Below are 16,943 nucleotides of genomic sequence, written 5' to 3'. Positions count from 1 at the left end.
ACTGTAAACGGGGGCTAGAAAGTTATGCTTTGTACACAAAGGGGAATGATAGAATGTCTTTTGAACAGAGGACAAAATACTCAGAAGTCTGAAGACTCTGAAATCAAGTGCTTTTTCTTCTTTCCTATTTTACTTCCCAAGTATTTAAAATATGATATCATGACAGTACAGTGCTTACTGTTTGTCTTGGGTACTATTTTGTTGTTGCTATTAAGTGAAAACCTTTAAGTAACCAACCACCAGATTTGAGGAGGCCTGGCAATTGGTATTAAAATATTTACCTTTATCCTATTAAGGGATCTTATGTTCTGCCACCATCCATTCCCAAATATATCATTCAGTCCAACCCATGCCAAAACCAAATCTCCACAATATAACCTCTGCTTATAAACCAATAACTTGTTTTTTGGCTTTTGTAAGGCAATAGGGTTAAGTGACTTGCCCAAGCTAGGTAATTATTGCCTGAGGTTGGATTTGAACTCAGGTCCTCCTGATTCCAGAGCTGGTTCTATATCAACTGAGCCACGTAGCTGCCCCAAATTAACTTGTAATTGACAAGTTTCTTTTCATTGACATGATTTTTAAAGAATTAAGAGTTCCTGAATTAAAGAATGTGAGGTGTGGGCAACTGAGAATATTGAGTTGACTCACTGAAATCACAGGGGTTATTCTTGCTAAGTTTGTCAAAATAAAATGTTACATAAATATGAAACTTGGTATTCTTGGTCTTCACCTACCTTGCTCCTTGGAATTAAGCTTTCCAAGTTTAAAAGGAGATATCTTAAGTTGTTAAAAGGTAAGGAATTTTTCAAATGTCAGTACATCCCAATAAAATCTTAGATTCATACACATTCCTGTCTTCCTCAAACTTTTTCACCAAATGCAACATGAATAAAAATACTGGGGAATATTTAGACTGCTTAATTAGCGAATTTTTAATTTCTCTTTTATACAGTTTTCCTATTCAATTAGGCTAGAATTCATGAGTGGCAAAGTTCTTTATCAACAATCTGCCTGAAGTTGTCAAATCCATTCCACATAATGGAATATCATGGTGAAAATAAAAGCAGTTCAATTAACAAATTACTAGGCAAAAATTTCACTGAAGCATTATGAAAACAAAAATCAATAATTTTTGAAGTTTGTTTTTAAATAAAGTTCTAATTTCATCTAGGATGTTCCATGAGGCTCAGGGAGAGGTGACTTCTTAAATCCAGGAAAGATCACATATTTTGAACTATTGTCAATACACCTCAAGTTAGTAGGGAAAAACGTGCAGCAGTTCTGAGACATTAACTCATAAAGAACATAGCCAATAAAGTTTTGCCAAGAGAACAGACATTGGTAAACAGTGGCTTTTCCAATTGAAGCAGTTTGTCTCCTCAAATGCAACCAATGTTAAACTACCCAAAGTATACCATAGCACTCTTTTTTTACAAAGGAAAGTAACACTAGATGAGACAATCTATCATGGTTCTTTAACTGTAATGTCAACAAAACAAATGTGACTATAAAGAAATGACTATCCACAAACACCATGAAGAAAATAAGTTTCATTATTTTATAGTCACACTCCATATAACCATTAGTAAAGGTTGGAAAATTTTCAAACTACTGTAAGATGTAACAAGTTGTATAAAATGTTGAACTATATTCTCCTCCTTTACCCCATACACCAATTCAACAGCAAACTTGTTTAATCCAATTGGTGCTAGTCTTTTTCTTTCCACCAAACAGGAATTCCATAGCAACTCAAACAGAAGTGAAGATCTTTTCTGTAAAGGAATAAATCTTTTCTATTCAAGGAAAAATTCCAGTAATTCAACCCTGTTTGCATAAGGAAATGAGCCATTCTGACAGATGTGCATAAACCATTTTAAAAAATGACTTACATACTTTGAACTAAATTTCAAGTCTTTCACAATGCAAAGGAAAAATGGGCAGTATTATTAATTTTCAAGTCTTTCACAATGCACAAATGTAAAAAGTAGGCATAATTATTACTTCTATTTAGCATGTACAGTTAAAAGTTTTAGAAGAGATATAGCATTCTTTTCTTGTACTTACCATGTTTACTTACAAGAATCACTTTAGTATGAAATTTTTCCAGTTATTTCCATTTAAGCCTTTTCCATCACTGTAATCATTATAAATGTTGCCAAGAGATCATCAAGGTCTTAAACCAAAAATAGCTCGCTCATTTTGTTGAGCTGTTTCCAAAATCATGACATTTAAGACAACCTGTTTCTTATCATCTTCATCACCTGAAAGAAAGACATTTGTTTAGTTTGCCAATGTTTTCTTCTGGTTTTCCCTTTGTCAATATTTTTATTTCACTGTTATCATGATCGATGAGTGCACTTGCTGATTCAAAGTAATTGTCTTTTTTTCGAGTAAGAGAATGTAGGAGAGGAATGAAGGTCTTCAGAAACCCTTAAAAGGAAAAGAAATGTCATTCCATTTTCGTTGTGCAGACTCTGAAAGAGAACAAAAAAAAACAGGATAGTTTTAATGATGTAACTGAAACCGTTAGGGGATTATCTTCAGATAATGGACAATGCGGGGGGAAAAAAGCAAGCTCACGGTCCTCCAACTCCACAAATTTGTTCAAGTCCCACAGTTTAGAACCCTTTTCTACAGGGTAAAATTAAATACTTCACCACTCCCCGCCCCCCCTCGTTGGCATGTGAAGGAGGCTGGAGTGGGAGAAAAAGCTTGCTCTCCAGTCCCAGCCATTCCAGATGAAAAATCTCCACCAAGGTCATTCCTAATATTCATCACCCCCCCCCCCCAAGGATCCTTTCTGCCCTCGGGCGTCTCAATCCAGGCCCCTCCACCCTCCCTCCTCGTCCTGCGGCTGGGCCTGGCACCCTCTGGCCGGCCCGGTCCAAACCTGAGCCCGCAGATGGAAGACTGAGCGGAGCCTCCGTCTCTCCTCTTTGTTTTCTTTCTTTTTTTGGGGGGGAGGGGAGGATCTCGGAGAAGATTAAACAAGATCCATGGAAAGGCCTAGAAGCCTCCCGGGGGAGGGGCGCCGCACGTCTCCTCCGGGGCGGGCGGCCCCGGGGCCACCGCCGTCCCAGGCCCCGGCGGGGAGGTGAGGCCTACGGCGCCCCGTGGATCCCCGGGCTCGAGTGAGACGCTCACCCCCTCGCCGGCGGGGCCGGGCCGCATCTGCATCCCGCCCACCTCAAGCGGCGGAAGGTCTCGGGCAAGCCGCCCGGTCCGAACCCCCCCATCTGCCCGCGGCCTCTGCCCGATCTCCCGGCGATGCCCGCTCCCGCCGGCTCCGTCTGGGTGTGTGTGCGTGTGCGTGTGTGTGCGAGTGGGAGTGTGCGCCGCGAACATGGCCGCCGGGGCCGCCCGCTCCCTCAGCCGGGCCGGGGTGCGCCCGGCCGCTGCGCATGCCGGGCCTGGTAGTTCCGCAGGCCGCCCCTGCGCTTGCCCGGGCTAGGACCTCGGAACTACCTTTCCCAGAATGCCCCGGTTCAGAGCATGGCTATTGGGGCCTTTCGGCCGGAGGGATGATGTCATTGAAAAAAAACCCCACCGCATTCATTGTGCTGAGGTCTGTCCCCCTCCTGGCCGCGGCTCCTCCTGCTGTTGCCGCCGGTGCTGGCTGAGCTCGGAGCCCTGGCGGGGGCTGACTCCGGCTCTAGGACGTAGGAGCTGGGGCATCGCAGCGGCGTCCCATGTGTGGGTGACGGGTCCGCTCACACCTTGTGTCTGTGTATGCCTGGGGTGGGGGGACAGATCCCGAGCCAGGTGAGTTGCGACGATTCCTTCCGATGGTTCCTACCAACTTGTGCCTCCTTCTGCTCTTTCTCGGGGGGTAGGCGGAGTGAAGGGGTTGGGGAGTCCCCGAGGAGGAGAATAAGGGGGGAAAAGCACTCTGCGCTGTAGGACCCAGTGCGGGGACCCTCCCGGAGAGGACGGGTTGCCTGCGCGGCCCCCAGGGTACCCACTCCCCCATCCCTCCTGGGGGATGGGGGAGGGGAGCTGGGGGAGGATGGAGACCCCCTGCTTTCGGAAAACGAGACGAAGCCAGAGTCGGCCGGGGCTGCACCCACCTCAGCCGGCCCCTGCATGCACGGCCCCCCGAGTTGGGAAGGGGATGATGCCGGGCGAGCCACGACGAGAATGGATTTCCTCCGCCCGGGACTGGGTCTCGAAGACGAGATTGTCTCCTGGGGTTGCGGGAAGTTTTGTGCGGCCGAGGGTCCCCGCGGGCGACCCCCTTTCGTGTTTCTGCCTGCCCCCGCCTTCGGGGTGACAGTGCCCTCAGAGGCCAGCCTCTGCCAGGCAGCAGGAGTTCGCGTGTCTGCGGCGCTGGTCCTTTCCGAACGGGAGAAGCGGCATTCGTGTGCTGTGTTCTCGATTCCTCCCGACTCCGAGGTCTCAGCCTGGGTAGGAAGACTGGGCGACGGATCCGAGTGTGCGTGTGTGTGTGTGTGTGTGTGTGTGTGTGTATGTGTGTGCGCTTAAATCACATTGCCATAGGCTTCACACCGCCGACCACAAAACAGTGCGAACCAGCAGTTCCCCGACCCCCAGGTACCGGTCCGTCACCAAGTAACGGGCTTGGCGTGAGGATCGATGAGGGAAGCCCCGGCCCCGCTCAGCATCTTAGGTATCGAAATAGCTGCAAATGCGATTAACCTTAATTTGCCGTTACTTACTGGCATCCAGGGACGGTGAGCGTAGTTTAGGCAAATGAACGAATGAGTCCATTTTTTTCCCCCCGAGTTGACCCATTTAACTGGGGCAAAGAATCATTTAAGTTCTGTGATTTTGGCTCTTGTAAGAATTAGCCTTATAATAAATAGGTTACTTTAAAATAAACAGCTGGCCGGTTCCAGAACAGATGTGGACGATCTCTCATAAATCGTAAACCCTAGGAGATGACTTTGAGTTGGTCCACCACACCCCTTTTTGGAATGTCAAGAGGACAAATTCGTACATTTTAAGACTAGAATTAATTCTTTAAATTCCCTGAAATTTCACAATGGGATCAATGGGAGGTGGGGGGGAGTCAAGCACTGCTTTTCGTGTTCTCTGTACCACATTGGATTCCTTTCACAAAATACCTCCAGGGCTGAAAGAGTTTGTTATATAATATTGGTGGCTCTGATGCAACAAATGGAAAATCTATTCAGATTTGTGGATTTGAGTGGGGAGGGGGAGGTTGTGGTGGGCAGGAGTCTCTTCTATCCAGCTTTTCACATTTGTTTCTCCTCTTTCTGCTTACTTCACTTCATTTTTTTCTCCACTCTCCTTTTTCACCCCCTCCTGTTTCTTCCCATACTCTTCTCTGTCTCTTTCTCCCTCTCCCTGTATTTCTAAATTTCCTTCCTTTCTAATTCTTTTCCTCCTGTATTACAAAAATATAAAATCATCAATGTCCCTTTTGAAATTTGCTACTTCCCAAACTTAAACTCATTTCTAATGAAGCTATGGGTGACCCCCATGATTCTTCTAGCTTATCATCTGGAATGATGGTTTGGTCCCCTGACAGGTCCATCTCTTTGACATTCCAGAGAGCTACTATCCCAGAGAACACTGTGGACAATGGCATTCTCCATCAGTCAGTGTGTTTATATTACTCTAGACATCATGATTTTGAAACAATCACTTCATAAGTACTTATCATGTAATTTTGAAAAAATAAATATTCTTCACAGCAGTTTCCGCCTCACTTTTTTTTTATTCCATTTCCCTTTTTCTAGTGGGTAAGGGAAGGTTTTCTCTTCCCTTCCTTCCTGTTCCCTGTTGAATTACTAAGGAATGATACATGTATCCAAACTGCCCTTTGTTTTCTAGGAGGGCACAGGGGTTCTTTAGTCAAATTTTTTGTTTCTTTTTTGAGAAGGGAAAGATTGTATAACTACATATAGTTATCTCAGGGGAGCTGTAAAAAGGAATAATTTTATTGCACCAATTCTGTTAGCTTTGGAAACCAGACAGCAGTTAAGGTCTGAGAGCATCTACTTCTGATATTCCAGGTGAGTTTTGAAACTGCCACCTGACCTCACACACACCTTACTACTCTCCATTTTCTTCTTGTGTGGTCTTTGGCAATTCACTTTAAGCATTGGGAACTCAATTTCCTCCTAAGAAATGAGGATGATTCCTATGTCACAGGATTGTTGTTAGACTCAAAGGAACAATTGTAAAATATTGTAGTTAATGTAAAATATTATGGTTTAAACACTCTGGAGTAATTATGGAAGAATTAAAGTACATGACTTGTTCTGTACAGGTGCTGTTCTAGTGACTTTGAATTACTATTGAAATATTCTCTAATCTCATTTTTCTGAATGCAAAAGGAACAGAATGATATCCACCCTGCTTCCAGTTAATCTGACATACCAATATAATACCAATACCAATATAATCTGTTCCAACCTATGTTTTCAGATTTATTTCCCATTTTACTAAACATGTCCTCAGTCCTAGAATTTGTTCTTCTTAAAAGATTCTGTCTACTTTCTAATGTTCATATCTTTGTTCCTAATATTCTGTTCATCTAGAAAGTCCTTCTTGTCATCTCCCTTAATCATACCAATTCTTTTTTTTGTAATGTTAATGGCATTTTGTTTTTAGTTAGTAGGTCAATAAAGCATCTAATTATTAAGTGCTTACTATGTGACATTCTGTTCTGAGCAGAGGGGATACAAAGTAAAACAAAAAAAAGTCTCTAGTAAAACAAAAAAAAGTCTCTAGTCTCAAGGAATTTACAGACAGATGAATGAGATAATGTGAAAACAACTCTGTATAGACAAGATATATTCAGTATCAATTGGAAATGATCAACAAGGGAGAAGCATAAGAATTAAGGGGGAATCAGGAATAGTTTACTGAAAATGAGATTTTAGCTGAGATTTTCAGAAAGTCAGGTAAAGAAGGTAGAAATGAGGAGAGAAAGAATGAGGGGACCTGTGGTAAATAGAAATGCCCAGAGTTGGGAGAAGGAGCATCTTACAAAAAGAATATCAAAAAGACAAAGCCAATGTCATCACATCAGAAGGTTTGTGGGAGTGGGTATAAGAAACCTGGAAATGTGAAGGAGGGGTGAGTTATGAAAGACTTTTAATGCTGAACAAAATTTTATATTTGAACTGGAAGTGCCTAGGAAGGTGGTAGGATCAGAACCTCATAAACAATTTTCTTTCTTTTTTTAATGTTATTTTATATTTTTCCAATCACATGTGCAAAGATAGTTTTCAACATTCATCTTTTTGTAATCCTTTGAGTTGCACATTTTTCTACCTCCCTTCCTTTTCTCCCCCCCTCTCCATTACAGCAAGTAATCTGATATAGGTTATATATGTATAATTGTGTTTATCATATTTCCATATTAACCATATTGTCAAAGAAGAATTAGAACTAAAGGGGGGGGAAGAAAAAACCATGATAAAGAAAGAAAAAAACATAAAAGAAGTTTTAAAATATGAACATAGTATGCTTTGGTCTGCATTCAGACTCTATAATTTTTTCTCTGGATGTAGATGGCATTTTCCATCACAGCTCTTTTAGTATTGTCCTTGATCACTAAGGAGATGATCATAGTTGATCATCATACATGGTTGCTGTTTTTTAAATTTTTAAAAATTTTACAATTGTTCCCCAATCTCGAGGTGACTGGATGACTGGGAGGATGGTGATATTCCCAATACTTATAGAGAAGTTGGGGAGTAGGGAGGGTTTGGCAGGGGTTAATTAGTTCAGCATAGGGAAGTTGGAAAGTAGGGAGGGTTTGGCAGGGGTTAATTGGTTCAACTTTAGACATGCCTAAAGCTGAACTAATTAACCCCTGCCAAACCCTCCCTACATTTAATATGACTACCAGACAGCCAATTTGAGATGTCCAATAGGCAATTGGAGATACGAGACAGGAGGTTAGCAATGAAGCAGCTATGGCTGGATAAATAGATATGTGCATCATCAGCAAAGAAATAATCATTGAATCCATAGGAGCTGATGAGATCATTGAGTGAAAAAGTATTGAAAAAGAAGAGAAAATAGCCATCATAAGCTATAACTTCAATGAAGATCTACATTGAGAAAGAGCAGTCATACAGATAAGAGAAGAATCAGGAGGGAAGAGAGTACCTGGGAAAAGAAGGTGATCAATAGTATCAAAGACTGCAGAGAGGTCTAAAGGGATAAGATTAGATTTGACAATTAAGAGATCATTCGTTGGTAACTTTGGATAGAGCAGTTATAGTTGAATGATGAGGTCAGAAGCTAAACTGTAGAAAATTAAAAGAGTAAGAGGGGGAGTAAATGGTATTACCTAATTTAGGTAGTCTTTTCAAGGACTAGTCACAAAAAACAGGAGAGATAAAACATGATAACAAGTGGGGATAGATGACTTAAGTGAGGATTTTATGAGGATGAGTAAGACATGGGTATATTTATAGGCAGTAGGAAGTAGCTATCATTTATTAGAAGATAAATGAAAAAGTAGGGATGATAGGGAGGGGCAACCTGTTGGAGAAGATGAGAAGCAATGTAGAGGAATTTGCCTTAGGAAGGAGAAGGGTCATCTCATTAGGGGTGAAAAGGATGAAGGCAGAAATAGTGGCAGAAAGCATCTGGGAGTCTTTCCTGGGTCTATTACTAGGAATGGGGTTAGAAGTGTATGCCTATAGTTTCTATCACCAAATCAGCATCTAGTTGTAATGAATAAAATAGTTAAGCAAAGTCAGCTGAAGTATTTACTATGCCTGCCTTTTGGAAATTTTATACCTGTAAGTTCTTTACCTTTGTTGAATGGAGAAAGGTGCTTCCTCCTCACTTCCTTATCACTTATTCAACATTGGGCTTCATTTTATTTTTTTTTCATTTATATTACTAATAATCACAAAGCTTATTGTTCTGGTTCTGATTGCTTTATTTACATGAGTTCTTTCAAATCTTTCCATTTTTCTCTGAAATCATTATTTGTTATGGTGCAATAATATTTCATTATGTCCATGTAACACAGTTTTACTCAGTCATTCACTTACTACTTTGTTCCTCCCAACAACTTTTTTTTTGCTATCACAAAAATGCTTTTCTGAATCTTAATGTATATGTGTATCTATGACTTTGAACTCTTTGAACTGATGATGTTTGTCTTTCTTTCTCAAAGAAGATCATAACATCAGGGGAAATGATGCTGTGACAAGCATATGAGTTGAATTTGAGTGAGGGGGCTGTGCTAAGTCATCAGCCTCATTTTCTCTTCCAGAGCTATCTGGGGTCCAGCGGCTAGATATGAATCAGGATGACTGGAGTTGATCCTGGATGTGAGGCAATTAGGGTTAAATGACTTGTCCAAGGTCTGAGGTTGGATTCAAATTCTTGTCCTGACTCTAAGGCCAGTGTTTCATCTACTTTGCCACCAAACTGCTCCTCCAGTAATGGTATTTCTGGGTAAAATATATGAACAGTTTAGTAACTTTTCTTTCCCAATTCAAATAATTTTTCCAAAACACATGGTCCAATTCCATTTCTATCAGAAGTGTATTGATGTTCCTGTCTTCCTTTAGCCAAATTGCTTCTATTTTTTGTCTTTTTTGATATTTAGGTGTGAAGAAAAATTTCAGAATTATTTTAATTTGCATTTATTTCTTTTATTAGTAATTTGGAGGAGCATTTCATATGGTTGTTGTTAGTTTACAAGCGTTCTTGTGAAGACTCTAATTATTTTTTCAACTCTATGCACTGAGGAATGTCTTCTTCAAAGCAAAGTTCAAAGACTACTTCTTCCAAGAATCTTTCCTTAATTCTACCAGTCTTACCTAAGCTCTTCTCTTTGAACTCTTATAGAACTTTATTTTGTACACTTTGGTATCTAGTGCATACTAATTTTTAAAAAAAATATTTATTTATTTTTCCAACTAGATGCTATGGGAGTTTTCACCCATCTTTTTTTTTTTTTGCAAGATTTTGAATTTTCCATTTTTCTCCCTCCCTCCCTTCCCTCTCCCTTCTCCCAACAGAAAGCAATCTGATATATGCTCTACATTTATAACCATGTTAAACATAGTTCCATATTGATCATGTTATAAGAGAAGAATCAGATCCAAATAGAACAACACAGAGAGAAAAAAAATGACATAATACATAAGACAGCTTTTAAAAATAGAAGATAATAAGCTTTGGTCTTAGTTTAACCTCCACAGTTCTTTCTCTGGATATGAATACTATTTTCTATAACATTAAAATTGTCTTTGATTATTGTACTACTGAAATGAACAAGTCCATTATGTTGCTGTTGATATGTGTAATGTTCTTCTGGTTCTGCCCATTTCACTCAACTTCAATTCATGAAAGTCTTTCCAGGCTTTTCTGAAGGCCTATCACTCATGATTTCTTATAGAATAATAGTGTTCCATCACATACATATATCACAATTTGTTCAGCTATTTCCCAGTTGATGGACATACACTCAATTACCAATTCTTTGCCTCACAAAAAGCTGCTATGAATATTTTTGTACATGTGGGATTTTTATCCTCTTTCATAACCTTTTCAGGATACCAGTAGTGGTATTGCTGGATCAAAGGATATGCATAATTTTATTCCCTTTGGACATAGTTCCAAATTACTCTCCAGAAAGGTTGGATCAGTTCACAATTCCACCAACAATGCATTAGTGTCCCAGTTTTCCCACATTCCCTCCAACATTGATCATTTTCCTTTCTAGTCATATTGGCCAATCTGAGAGGTGTGAGGTGGTACCTCAGAGATGTTTTAATTTGCATTTCTCTAATCATTGATGAGTTAGAGCAGTTTTCTATATGATTATAAATGGCTTTGATTTCATCTGAGAATTGCCTTTCTCTATCCTTTGACTATCAATTGGGGAATGACCTAACAAATACTATTGATATTATTATTATTTGGGTGCTTTTATCATTTCCCCCATTGGGGAATAAAGTTCTTTAGAGGCATTAATTAAACTATTTTAGGCTAATTAATACTAGCTGATGGGTCACATAACTTTGGTAAAAAAAAAGCATTCATTTAACATTACCTTTTCTCAATTTTCTCATATGTAAAATGAAGAGTTTGAATTAGATCATTTCTAAGAGCCCTTTCAGTTTTAAATACTATAATCCTTCTATAGAAAGGCCAAGTAGCCTTAGATTGATTAAATTTATTGGTCAATAAACTAAGCAACAAAGCTATTAGAAACTACCCTGGAGACCAGAGAGGCTGAGAAGTACATTAAAACTCATTTCAAGGGTTGGATAGTCAAGTGTCCACTAATAATAATCCTACTCTGACACTTCCTCATGGTGTCAAGGTGACCTTGACTTCTTGAAGATAGACTCAGACCCTTGAACATGCTTCTGATCTTGAAAAGTTCTGAGGATAAGGAACCTCATCACAAGAAGACTGCCCACTGGGGAGTGCTGCCCATAGTACTCCATAAAGATCATCTGAAGAATAGTCTGTGGAAAGGGTACTTATACTGTAAAAATCACTAGACCATGAGAAGCAGTTCTTCAAAGATAATCCAAATAGTAATGGATATGAATGAGTCTTCCATTGACTGTATCAGAAAAGCTAGGGCAGCTAGTGGATATAGCACCAGCCCCTGGAGTCAGGAGGACCTGAGTTCAAATGTGACTCCAGAAACTTACTAGCTGTGTGACCTTGGGCAAGTCACTTAATTCTGATTGCCTTGCATTCAGGGTGCTGGCATTTCCACTTTTCCTGGTCCATATCTGGTCGCTGGACCCAGATGTTTTGGAGGAGAAAGTGAGGCTGATGACCTAGTAATCACTCCCTCACTCAAATCCAACTCATGTGTATCACATCTCTGATATTATGATCTTCTTCAAGAGTGAAGGACAAATATTATCATCATCATCATCATCATCATCATCATCATCATCATCAAGGCTATCTTTGTATGAGAATTGATACCAAACATGAGCTTAGGGATATTTACAAGGACCAGTGATGACCTTATTGGATCAGATTTCTAGCATTCCTTGAGTCTAGGAGATGTCTTCCTGAGAGACCTCATGCCTGTGAAAGCCAATTGGAAACAAACCGAATGAAATTAATGTAAGGGCTTCCTGTGGGTTAAGCTATCCCAGGGTGCAGAGTGTCATAAATATGATAAAGGTGAGTGAATAAGTGAAAATGAAGTGAAGGATAAGAAAGAATGGTTTGGATAACTGTAAGTGATAGCTAGCTTCAGCAGCTTGTGAAGTGATCTTCTGTAAGGGGTAGAGGCAACTGATGAAGGTATTTAAATTAATATGGATAAAGTAAAAGAGAAATTATTATTTGGTGTTAGTTTGTGGGAAGGATTAAAAAATGAGAACATTGAGGAAAAACCCCTCTGAATGTAGTCTATCATCATACTGCCTTTTTTGTTACATTTTTATATTTGTCTTGACATAGTAAAAGTGGATTCTGAGGGATATTGTAAAAATTTACCCAGGAAATTTTTGTTTTATATAGTAATTTCCCCCACTGGTAAACTCTGTGGTGTAATAAGAATAGTAGTAGATGGTAGATAAGAAAACTCTCTTCCAGGCTGTGTGACTAGATACTTCTGTGACCTTAGGCAAGTTGCTTCATCTGTTCTAGGTGCCAGCTTCCTGATCCATTAGGTGGAAAGATTGGAGTTACCTCAAGGTACCTTTTTAACCTAGAGATTTAGATTTAAAAGATTCCTCCCAAATCTAAAATTCTATTCAATTAATAGTTACCCTTCACCCCCCTTTTCTTTCTCTCTTTCATCTCTGTGTCTCTTTCCCTTTCTGCCTTTATCTCTGTGTCTCTCTTTCCTTCTCCATCTCTCTCAATGGGGTGTAAAGAAAGGTGCAATGGTATAATAGATATAGCAAGATGGATTTGGCTTTAAAGTCTTATTTTGGACACACTGGCTGTGTTGCCCCTGTAATCATGTCTCTTTACCTGGGATCTCCAAGCACCATTCTAAGGGAGAAGAGGTATTACTAGTTTGTAAGGAAGTTGCTCTCTGACCCAAAAGAAAAACATTGTGTGTGTGTGTGTGTGTGTGTGTGTGTGTGTGTGTGATATTTTACTGAAATAGCTTTTATTTGCCATTCTTTCCATTTTACTTTATTTAAATTTTTTTTTAAATGCAGAACAGGTCATGTTTATTTTTCATTGAAGGAATCATTTCCCCTTAATTTTTGTTTCCTACCTGAATGTTGTGTTCCAACATTTCTTCTTTTTATTTTAAACATATTTTATTAGTTTTCTAATTATATACAATTTACTTTATTTCTTATTCTTTGCCAGCTCTGATTAGTTCTCTACATTGTACCTTCATGTGATTCCTGAAAATAGTTGGTTGAAGGACCACGGGTGTTAGGAAATGTATGTGCCCATTTCATGGATTTTTTTTTTTTGTTTCTTAAAATATTTTTCTTTGGCCTTTGTGCAAATATAATGAGATTTAATATAACCTTTCTCTATATCAACATTTTTCATCAGCAAAGTAAAAGTATAAAGAGATTACCCTCAGGTATATTGTATTTTTTTATTTTTTAATTTTTATTTAAGGCAATGAGATTAAGTGACTTTCCCAAGGTCACACAGCTCAGTAATTATTAAGTATCTGAGGCTGGATTTAAATTCAGGTCCACCTGAATCCAGTCCTGGTGCTCTGTCCACTGTGCCACCTAGTATACCCATGGTATACTGTATTATAGGATAATAGATTAAGAGCTGGAAAAAATTTGGAAGCCACCTAGTTAATTCCTCATTTCACAAAGGAAGAATTGAAGTCTAGAGATATTACGTAATTTCTGTATACTCGTATAGGTTGGAGGTGGCAGAGTCAACATTTGAACCCAGATCATTTAATTATAAATCCAGTATTCTTTTTGTGCTACTATCCTGTCTCCCTTCTTAGAAAATCTTCAAATTCAGAGCTATAACTAGACATTTCTGAACCCAGGGCAAGAACTACAGATCTCTTCCCACAAGGAGTAGGAGGATGGTGGAGGAGTGACCCAGACAGGGCTGGAAAGAGTTCACCAGTTTGCCTCACCCCTCCCTCCATCTGATAACTTATTAGTTAATTATTCTTGTTAGATGACGAACTCTGGAACTTCCATATTTCTGAAAAATTGAAATTGCCACCAGAGCCTTGTTAATTTGGTACCCCAGTCCAAAGCCCTTGTTACTCCCTCCTCTGTGACCTTAGAAGGGACTTAGAGATCATTTAGTTCATCCCTCTTATCTAACTAGTCATAGAACTCTGGATTAGAAAAGGTTTTGTGATTTAGCCAAGGTCATACTTGGATAAATGAGGTGCTCAGATATGTGCTAAAGTCAAATATTCCTTTAGATACTGGATCCTATTTAGACCCTAATAATGGAAGAGAGCTGCTAGCCCCTGGCAGTTTGACCCGCCAATATGTTGTGGCCACCTCCTGTCAACCAGATGTAACTATGCCCTTCTGCTGATGTCAGCACATTAAAATGTTTCACTGCTCGAATGCAGCCCTTTGCAGTAAACATTCTGAAGCTCTTGTATTCAGTCCAAAGGAACTGAGAAGCCCAGAGAATAGTCAGGAAAACACTAGTTTTTAATCACTGTGGTTTTAAAGCACCAAATTTGGACCTTCCCCTCTTGCCTCTAGGATAACATCCTGTTTAGTTTTTTAAAACCCTTCACAGCCTGTCCTCACCCTGCCTTTTCAAGCTCCTGGGATATCGCCTCTCCCTGCAGCACTTGCAGGACCTGGCCAATCTCCTGTCTCCGGATTTTGTATTCATTGACTGTCTCACATACCTGGAATGCTCTCCCTGTTTACCTCCACTTCACAGAGTCCCTTTCTTCCTTAAAGATGCAGCTTGGGCACCCTTTTCTGCATGATGCCCTTCCTGATTCCCTCCACTACTGCGCATATATATATATATATATATGTAGTTGGATTTATTTATTTTATATTTATGTCAGATAAATGTTTTATTGTGAGTTGTTTCTGTTGTGTTTGATTCTTTGTGACCCCATTTTGGGTTTTTCTTGGCAAAAATACTGGAGTGATTTGCCATTTCATTCTTCAGCTCATTTTATAGATGAGGAAACTGAGGCAAATAGGGTTGTGACTTGCCCAGGGTCACACCAGCTGGCAAATATCTGAGATTGGATTTAATCCCAAGTCTTCCTGACTCCAGACCTGACACTTTATCCATTGCCATCATATACATATGTACATATATAATATATGTGTGTATATATATATATATGCATGCATTATTATAAATATCTTAAAATTTTTTCTCCTCCCTTACTAGAATGTGATTAGTAGCAAATAGCATAGTGGAAAAGTCCAAGAGTCTTGGGTTTAAATTCTTTTCCAGACAGTAGCTATGTGTTCCTGAGCCAATCACTTAATCTAGTTTGACCTCAGTTTCCTCATCTCTAAAATCTTTGTTTTTAAATTTTGAAAGGGCTATCATAGGAAAGAACAATTGAACTTATCCTGTATTATTCCAGGAGACAGAGTTAAGATTAATGACTAGATGTTACAGAGATATAGTTTAATATGATAATGATGATGATATTTGTCCTTCATTCTAGAAAAAGACCACAACATCAGGAGGTGATGCCATGATAAGTATGTGAATTGCGTTTGAGTGAGGGGGGCTGTGCTAAGTTACCAGCCTCACTTTCTTCCCCAGACCATCTGGGTCTAATGGCCAAATATGAATCAGGACTACTGGAGGTGGTCCTGGATGCTGTCAGGGTTAAATGACTTGTCCATGGGCACATAGTTAGGAAGTATCTGAGGCTAGGTTTTAACCTCCACCCTCCTGACTCCAAGGTCAATGCTCTATCCAGTGTACCACCTAGGTGCCCCAGTTTAATATGAGAAAGGCAGTAAGTTTCCCATATAATATCATTTACCTTAGAGGGTAAACATACATATAAATATATATATATATATATATATATATATATATATATAGGCACACATAAGTATAGATGTGCAGACACACATATACAGATACATGCATACCCATATGCATGCACACAAAAGACATACATACATGCATGTGCATATGAGTAATATATATATATATATATATATCCATATATACATATAAGGTCATCTAGGTGGGCGCAATAGATAGAACACTGACCTTGGAGTCAGGAGGATGGGGGTTTGAATCCAGCTTCAGACATTTGACATTTAGTTGTGTGACCTTGAGCAAATCACTTAACCCTGATTTCCTCACATCCAGAGTCATCTCCAGTTGTCCTGATTCATATTTGGTTATGGCCCCAGATGGCCTCTGGAGGAGAAAGTAAGGTTGGTGACTTTGCATAACATCCCCTCACTCAAATCCAATTCACTTGCTTGTCATGATATCATGGTCTTCAAGAACAAAGGACAAAAATCATCATTCTCATCATCAAGAATGTATATTTACACATAAGCACACATGTGCCTATATATGCATATGGATATATTTATATATGAATGAGTATATTTATAAATGTGTATACATACACATATATATGTAAAACTTTTGTCTTTTTTTTTTGCCAGGCAGTGGGGTTAAGTGACTTGCCCAAGGTCACATAGCTCAGTAAATATTAAGTGTCTGAAGCTGGATTTGAATTTAGGTCCTCCTGGGGCTGGTGCTCTATCTATTGTGCCACCCTAACTGCCCCTGTCCTTCATTTTTGAAGAAGACCAAGACATCAGGGAGGTGATGTCATGACAAACACACAAGTTGGATTTGAAGGAGGAGTTGCTGTGCTAAGCCACCAGCCTCACTTTTCCTCTGGAGCCATCTGGGTCCAGTGGTCAGATATGATTCAGGATGTCTGGAGATGGCTCAGAATGAGAGACAATCAGGGTTGAATGACTCACTTAAGGCCACACAGCTAGGAAGTGTCAACCATCTGAAACCAAATTTGAACTCAGGTCCTCCCACCTTCG

At 39.7% G+C, this 16,943-nt stretch overlaps 1 protein-coding gene across 1 annotated transcript in view; it reads left to right on the top strand.

Annotated features, from left to right (window-relative positions):
* Positions 1-3,597: 3,597 nt before the first annotated feature.
* The window catches only part of RAB30 (RAB30, member RAS oncogene family), a 123,957-nt gene continuing 110,611 nt past the window's right edge, over positions 3,598-16,943 (top strand). The window contains exon 1 of the mRNA XM_074217006.1: positions 3,598-3,765. The gene's annotated coding sequence lies outside the window, so the exon portion shown is untranslated. The remainder of the gene's footprint in view (positions 3,766-16,943) is intronic.

Source organism: Macrotis lagotis, chromosome 1, assembly GCF_037893015.1.
Source record: "Macrotis lagotis isolate mMagLag1 chromosome 1, bilby.v1.9.chrom.fasta, whole genome shotgun sequence".
Classification (NCBI taxonomy): Eukaryota; Metazoa; Chordata; class Mammalia; order Peramelemorphia; family Peramelidae; genus Macrotis; species Macrotis lagotis.
This window is presented reverse-complemented; position numbering and strand designations above follow the sequence as displayed.